Genomic DNA, 7,093 nt, shown 5'->3' with positions numbered 1-7,093 from the left:
GAAATGCCTGTTTTCTGCCAGTCACTGTGCCGTGTGCCAGTGTTAAGTAGTAAATAAAACAAATACTCTCTCTGTCCCCATGGAGCTTATAGCCTAAGGGAAGATGATATTACAAAATAATTACCCTAATAAATATTTAATATTGCTTTGATAAGTGCTAGAAAAGAAACTTATATTGCTAACGTGAAAAGAATGAAAGGAAGACAAACCTAAGTATCTTTGAGGTCAAAGAGAAATTCTCTCCAGGTCTATCTGTCCCTCCCAATTCATTCTCCATACTCTCGTCCCAGCGAGGTGATCTCTATGATGGCACCAGTGAGCTCCCTTGGCCTATGTCATCAGGTTGGGTTTGACCAACGTATTATACCATTAGGAACTTGGAGGGCAAGAAGGGTGTGAAGGTGAGATCTTCTTCTGTTTTCTCTTTTGGTATAGGTTGTAGTGAGTTGCCTTGTCTCAGTGGTAAAGGCCTCAGCTCCTTTCAAAGTGTCCTTTCCATACTTTAACCCTCCATGAGTTCTACAACAGCTCCTTTTTTTTTTCAGGACAAGGGAGAGGGATGACTTTTTCCTAATCCTAGGGCCCTCCACTATCTATTACTGATTCCCTCAACCTGGCCACACCTTTGTAAATAGTCCCTTTATCAAACTGGCCCCAAATAACCTAGTTGGAGTATGCTATTCTGTTTACAGTCAATACTGAGAATGGTACAACCAGAAAGTAAACTGGTATTTGAGACATAAAGAATTGGTGAAGAAAAGATTTGGAGGGAAAATATTTTAGGCATAGGAATCAGCATGTACAATGGCCCAGAGGTAAGGTAAACATTGTGAAGTTAGAGGTATCTAGGGAATATCTACAATGTTTGGCTAGACAGATATTCAAAGCCTTAGGAAAAATTGCAACTATATTTAACGGGTTTGGGGTCCAAGGATTTTAGGCATGAGAATGACATAATCAGATTTCTAAAATATATACTGAAGGGGCAACTAGTAATTAGAGGGAGCCACTATAACACTCTCACAGTGTTTCAGACAAGAGGTGATATTGGCTTAAAATAATAGATATGCAGGAATAACAGGCATACATTTTTTAGCTATGATTTAAAAATCTGGTGATCAGTTGAATGAGGGCAATGAAAAGGAGTTGAATTTGACACTTAGTTCCTAGAAGAAAGTGAAGCATGATTGATTTTTTTTAGACTGTAATAAGGATATTATGGATAGGTATTAATCGATAATATCTATCCTTGGACATCTTTCAAACTTGAACATGTTAAGTTTGAGATGTCTGTGAGATATCAAAAATGTTATGTCAAAAGTAAAATTACATACACATATATCAAACCCAAAAGAGAGCCCTATGTTTGGGGTAGAATTTTCAGGTAATACCTGACCATTTTTATTTTAAGCCTGGGGGTATTTGAAGAATAAAACAGACAGATCTGAAGATGGAATCAATAATGTTAACTATCACATCAAGAGAACCTTCCAGAAGATAGAACCAAAAAACAAAACAAAAAACAAACCACAGATGGTTAAAGCTACAGAAGACATATTTAGAAGATCCAACACGTAGACATTAGAAGTTCCAAACTGAGAGAACAGAGCAATGTAAGGAGAAGATAATAGAAAAACAGAAGGGAATTTTCCTGAGCTGAAGGCTTGTTTTAAAATTGAGAGTCTACCAAGCAAGAAGCAGAAAAAACAAGATGGAGTGACAGGGAAAAGACATAGGTTGGCTGGTGAGATATCTAAAAGGTTCCAGAAAAGGAAGCAGTCCACTGAGATAGAAAGGAAAATTAGAGTGTCATGAGACAATGGATAACAAAAACAATGGGCAATACCTTCAAAGTTCCCAGAGAAAAAAACATAAACTTCACATTCTGTAGCCAGGTACGCCATGGCTCAAATGTGAGGACACAGAGAGGCAAGTTTGAGCAGGCAAAGACTCAAACGTTTACCTCCAATATATTTTTCAAACTCAAATAAGAAGCCAGCTAAAATGCTAGATAAGTTTTAGTAAGGTAGCAGTAGAAGAAATTATGATTTTAGGAAAAACACAGCCAAATTTCTACTTGTCAGATAACTGAGGAAATAGGCCTAGACCGAACTTTCAACACTTGTGAAATCTCTTTGAATTAGTAGATTATACTAATTACAATTGTTCGTTCATGGTAAATGTATTTTATTTCATGGAAGTAACTTGCCACATATATAAAATATTTAATTTTAAAAAATCTTTTCCTCATCACTTATTTCAGAGAGTCATCTTTAATTTGGGATTTGGTGTTGAATTTTATTATCATCATAATAATGCTAATAAATAAGGGAGTTTTTCCTCTTGTTTAGAAATCCAGTATCACTATATTATATATTATCCTTAACTATTTTTTAAGAATATTTATTTATTTTTTTAGAGACAAGGTCTCACTCTAGTGCCCAGGCTGAGTGCAGTGGTGGGATCATAGCTCACTGCAACCTCAAACTCCTAGGCTCAAGCAATCCTCCTGCCTTGGCCTCCCCAAATCCTGAGATTACAGGTGTGAGCCACCGTGCCTGGCCTTGACTTTTACTTTCCAGAAGTTTAGGATCACTTAGAAAATTCGAATTGAAAATAATCATGGTAAATTCTTTATATTTTTCATAACAAACTTGTTTTTTTTTTTTTAGCAATTAGAAGGATAAGTTAAGACCAAATAACTATTGCTGTGAAAAAACATTTATTAATATTTTAGTATCTCTGTCAGTTTCATCCAGTTTATTGTTTCTTAGTCTGCTAAATTCAAGCAAAATTACATTTAATATATTATGTAAAACTGCCTGATTTGAGTGGACTTGCACAAGTATATTTCTTTATTTTACCTCGGCCTTGGTTATAACTTGATAGTGAATTGCCTGTAGACTTTGAAATTCTCTCAGTGGAGTTCAGATATTGTACCTGGGACTAGCTTTTGTTGCAATTCTCCGAGTTGTAGTTGCAAAAAAATATGATCTATGCTGGGAAAACATCCTGAATTAGATTGTACTGCTACTCAGGGACAGAACAACAAGTAAGAAAAACTATTTTTGATTACCAACATTTGGCTTATTCCAAAAACTGAACATGTTAGAGGTACAATTGGTCAGACCCTGATTTTCACCCAAGGGTTACACTTTGCTAGGTGAAAATGTGCAATTCATTTTTTCCTGATGACCCTCGGTTCTTGTGTCAATTAAATCAGAAGATTGGCATAAATGATTCTGTTATCTCAATAGCATACTCAACAAAATTATGTGACAGAAAAGTTCATGAGTTTGGTCTCAATTAAACGTGGATTTTACCTGCCTTTGAAAAGCAGTCAGACCCTAGGCAATTTCTTAACAGTCATTGTTCCCTCATTGATAAACTGGAAGCAATTACTATCTCAAAGGTAGAAGTGAAAAATTCTAATGCAGTGTGGTGCATTCTCATTAAATATTAACTTTAATATTAACCACCCCCAATCCTTCCTACCTGTTCAAGAGTAACTGTAGGATTGGGAAAACTCTTTTTCATAGAATCTTTAGTTATGTAGTCATGGAGGGACAAAAATAGTCTACTTAGTGACAAAGAACACATAATTCTTTATATGAGAAAATCTACTAAAATGTTAAATAATATCCCTTGTAATAGTGATTTTATGCATGAGCAAAGGAGTTTATGGATTATTTCCATAGGCATGGTGATGTCACCTTTTTATAAAATAAATGCAAAAACTACAGACATAATTCATTTCCTTGAATATAGCAGATTATTTGCTATGCTGTTTACAAAAAGACAGCAACATGATACAGCAATATGAGAGTTTGTACTTAATGACACCCCTTCTCGTGATAATGCAACTCTTCTGCCCTGTGCCACAAGCAGATGCGTGGTGATGAGAAGGTCTTAGGCTGATGCTGGTCAGTCAAAGTCTCCTTTTGCAGATGGTGCACATGGTTTTCTGTTTGTTTCCTTTTTTCCAAGTAATATACTATTACATTGTCACAAATCAACTTCAAATCAGATTTTGACACAAGAATTTTGACATAGGAATGGTCATGTTCTACAATCTCAGTGTCAATCTCTACATACAAAAATTATCCTACTGTAGACTAATGAGTCTGTCTTTGAGGAAAATGGATGCCGATGGCTTTTAAAATATTTAGCATTAAAAATACAAACTTTTTTTTAATTAGAACTAGCTGAAATCATTATACAAAGGCTGTAAGTTTAAAGTCTTGGGGGAGGGTCAAGTATGACAATCGGATTTAACTGTATTCAAAGGGTTTTTTTTATTTTCTGAAAAAATATAAAATTTCGTATCTTACACTACAAAAGCATGTACACAAACCAAATGCACACAGAGCTTCAAAAGGGAAAAAAATACAGAAATACTAATCCTTCCTTGAATTAACTCTGAGGCAGAGATTAAGATATCCTGATGTCTATCATAGAATAAGATACACTATATAGCTGCTTCTGATCTGATTGAAACTAAAAGATTTTGATAAACATATTAACAAACGACTAAGTCTAAGTATTCGTAGACTAGCATAAATGTCATTTACAAACTTTTAAATAATTAACTGGAAAACTACAGCAGTCTAAAGAGTCACAGATATGTTGACCACTGAAATTTCTACTGTTAATACAGCTCCCAGCCTGAATAAACATGACATTTGGCCACCACCTTCCATCTTTTTCATTAACATTTAAAAGAAACAAACATTTGATTTAGTTTATTATAAACAGATTTTTTTTTTCTTTTTAAAGAATTGGTGTCTTCTTCTAAGCAATAATTATGTGGTCATTCTGAACAAGAACATTCAATCATTTATGTGTGAAAAGACTTCTTCATAAAGGAACAAAAAATGAAAAGAAAGTTCTTATCTATTTCTCTTTCGATACATTACTATATAATTAACAGCATAATAGAGAAAAATGTTCAATGTAACCAGCTGCGCTACGGAGTTGAAAAAATGATGACTTATTCTAGTTATTAATTTCAAATAAAGCTAGCATTTTGATTCTTTTTATTCATTGTCATCATCATCATATTTATTGTACCACCTACTTTTCATTTACTGTGAAGTTAAACATCTGCCAGGACAGAATCAAAGACAGTTTACTATCACACTTAGCTTTCTTTTTTTTCTTATTTTTAGAAAGAACAAAATGAAAAAAGAAAAAAAAAAGGATCTTATTCTTCTATGCAACATCATACATTTAGTAAATTTCTAACACTTAAGTGTTTCCCATCCAATGCTCTATTATAGCCAAATACGTCTTCCAAAAGTAAATATCTCTGCTTGTGCTTCCAGAACCCACTTTAAATGGGAAAAAGAATGGTATCAAAAAAATCTTTTACTTTCACACAGAGATTAAATAGTAGACATGCAAACACATATTCATTTCCATTTTAACAGATATTAATTTCCATTTTAAACTTGGGACATGAAACTGTATCTTCTTCATTTCACATTGATCAAAACTCTCTTACAAACTGAGTTAAAGATCTTCTGTATTGTTTAGGCAACTCTGAAACTAATAATGCTGGCCACACTTAAATTTAAATAAAATATTGGAATACAATTTTTACAGTAATCTTACAACTTCAGAACACTGGCTTGGTGATTAAAATACAAAGAATAAAAGAACCATGCACATTACAATTTTTTAAAATAGGAAAAATCAAAATCTTTACATTTTTACATATAAATAATACATCTCAAAAAGAGCAACTGATTATATATAATTGTATATGCGAGCAAATGGCAAGATTAGAAACAAGTTATGATTGGTAAAAGTAGCAATTAAGTAGGTTACCAGCAGGAATCAGTAAGTTCAAAATTACTCCCTGTACCAATTTTTCAAAGTCCGATATGGAGAAAGATGATGCGTGCCTCTCAAGATATTACTACTGACAGTTACAACAACATTATATGTTATTTGACAAATCTATTATATGTGATAAAATTATCCAGTCTATGCTTTATTTTTGATAGTCTGGTGGTGGACAAAATGAACCAATAGAATATGAAATCACACAATCAAGATTTGTCAAACTTTGCCCTGGACTCTGGCCTCACTGTATTTCACGAGAGCTGTTTCCTCTCCTTGTTGCATTTCTCACATTTGTAGATGAGATCAACACTTTCCAATTGGTAACGTACCTACTGGTGAACGAATATTTTAGAAGGACGTTTTTCCTCTTTTTTTGCAGGGAGTACATTTATTCAAAGGCTTTTTATTCATTATAAAATCATATTGACACACCTAAGAAATTCTCAACCAAATTGAATTATCAAGGAATGCTATGTGGCTATTTAACTTTCCTTTCAATTTACTTTCCAAAATGAGCACCAAGATTGCGAAGGAGGCAAATAAATTACATCTATGTTATAACTTAAAATACTAGTTACTTAGATATACTCCACCCTCCCTCCCAATTATCTTTGAATATGTAAGGTTGGAAAACAATGTAGAAAGTATCTTTGTTATGTCTAAGCAACTGTGGCTAGTCCACCAGCTCTAAAACGTATGGTAGTTTTCCTTTTAAATCAGCAAGTCTATTTTTTATTTTGAAGTTTCTCAATTGTTACTTTATCACTTAGATTCAAATACTTCTACAAAATTCAATCAAGTGTAACACAATCTCCAATTATTTTGTACAAAAGTAACTGGTTTCATTAATTTTCTGTTTATTAAAATGAACAAATGCCTTTTTTAACATTGATGATGCCTATTTACTTGTGATTTTATCAAGACAATATTAAATCTACCTCCCTCAACTTTCTCTGGAAATTTCACTAAACTAATAGAGCATACTTGAAGCATAGTTTGTGTGGACCCATGGTACTTTATAGCCCTTATTGTCTGAGACAGAACTCAATATATCATTTGAATATTCTTTAGGCCATTTTTTGTTATTTTGGATTTTCCTTATTCTTTAGCAAAGAGCTACTTTCCTGCTTAAGTAAAGGGTGGGCAGAATGGAATGAAGTTATTTTCCAAAAGTTTATTCTTGGACATGCTAACATTGAATTAAACAAGTGCTTGGGAAAAGGAGTATCACTAATACAATACAGCT

Source organism: Propithecus coquereli, unplaced genomic scaffold (genome assembly GCF_000956105.1).
Source record: "Propithecus coquereli isolate 6110/MARCELLA unplaced genomic scaffold, Pcoq_1.0 Scaffold666, whole genome shotgun sequence".
Taxonomy (NCBI): Eukaryota; Metazoa; Chordata; class Mammalia; order Primates; family Indriidae; genus Propithecus; species Propithecus coquereli.
Note: the sequence above shows the minus strand (reverse complement) of the source record.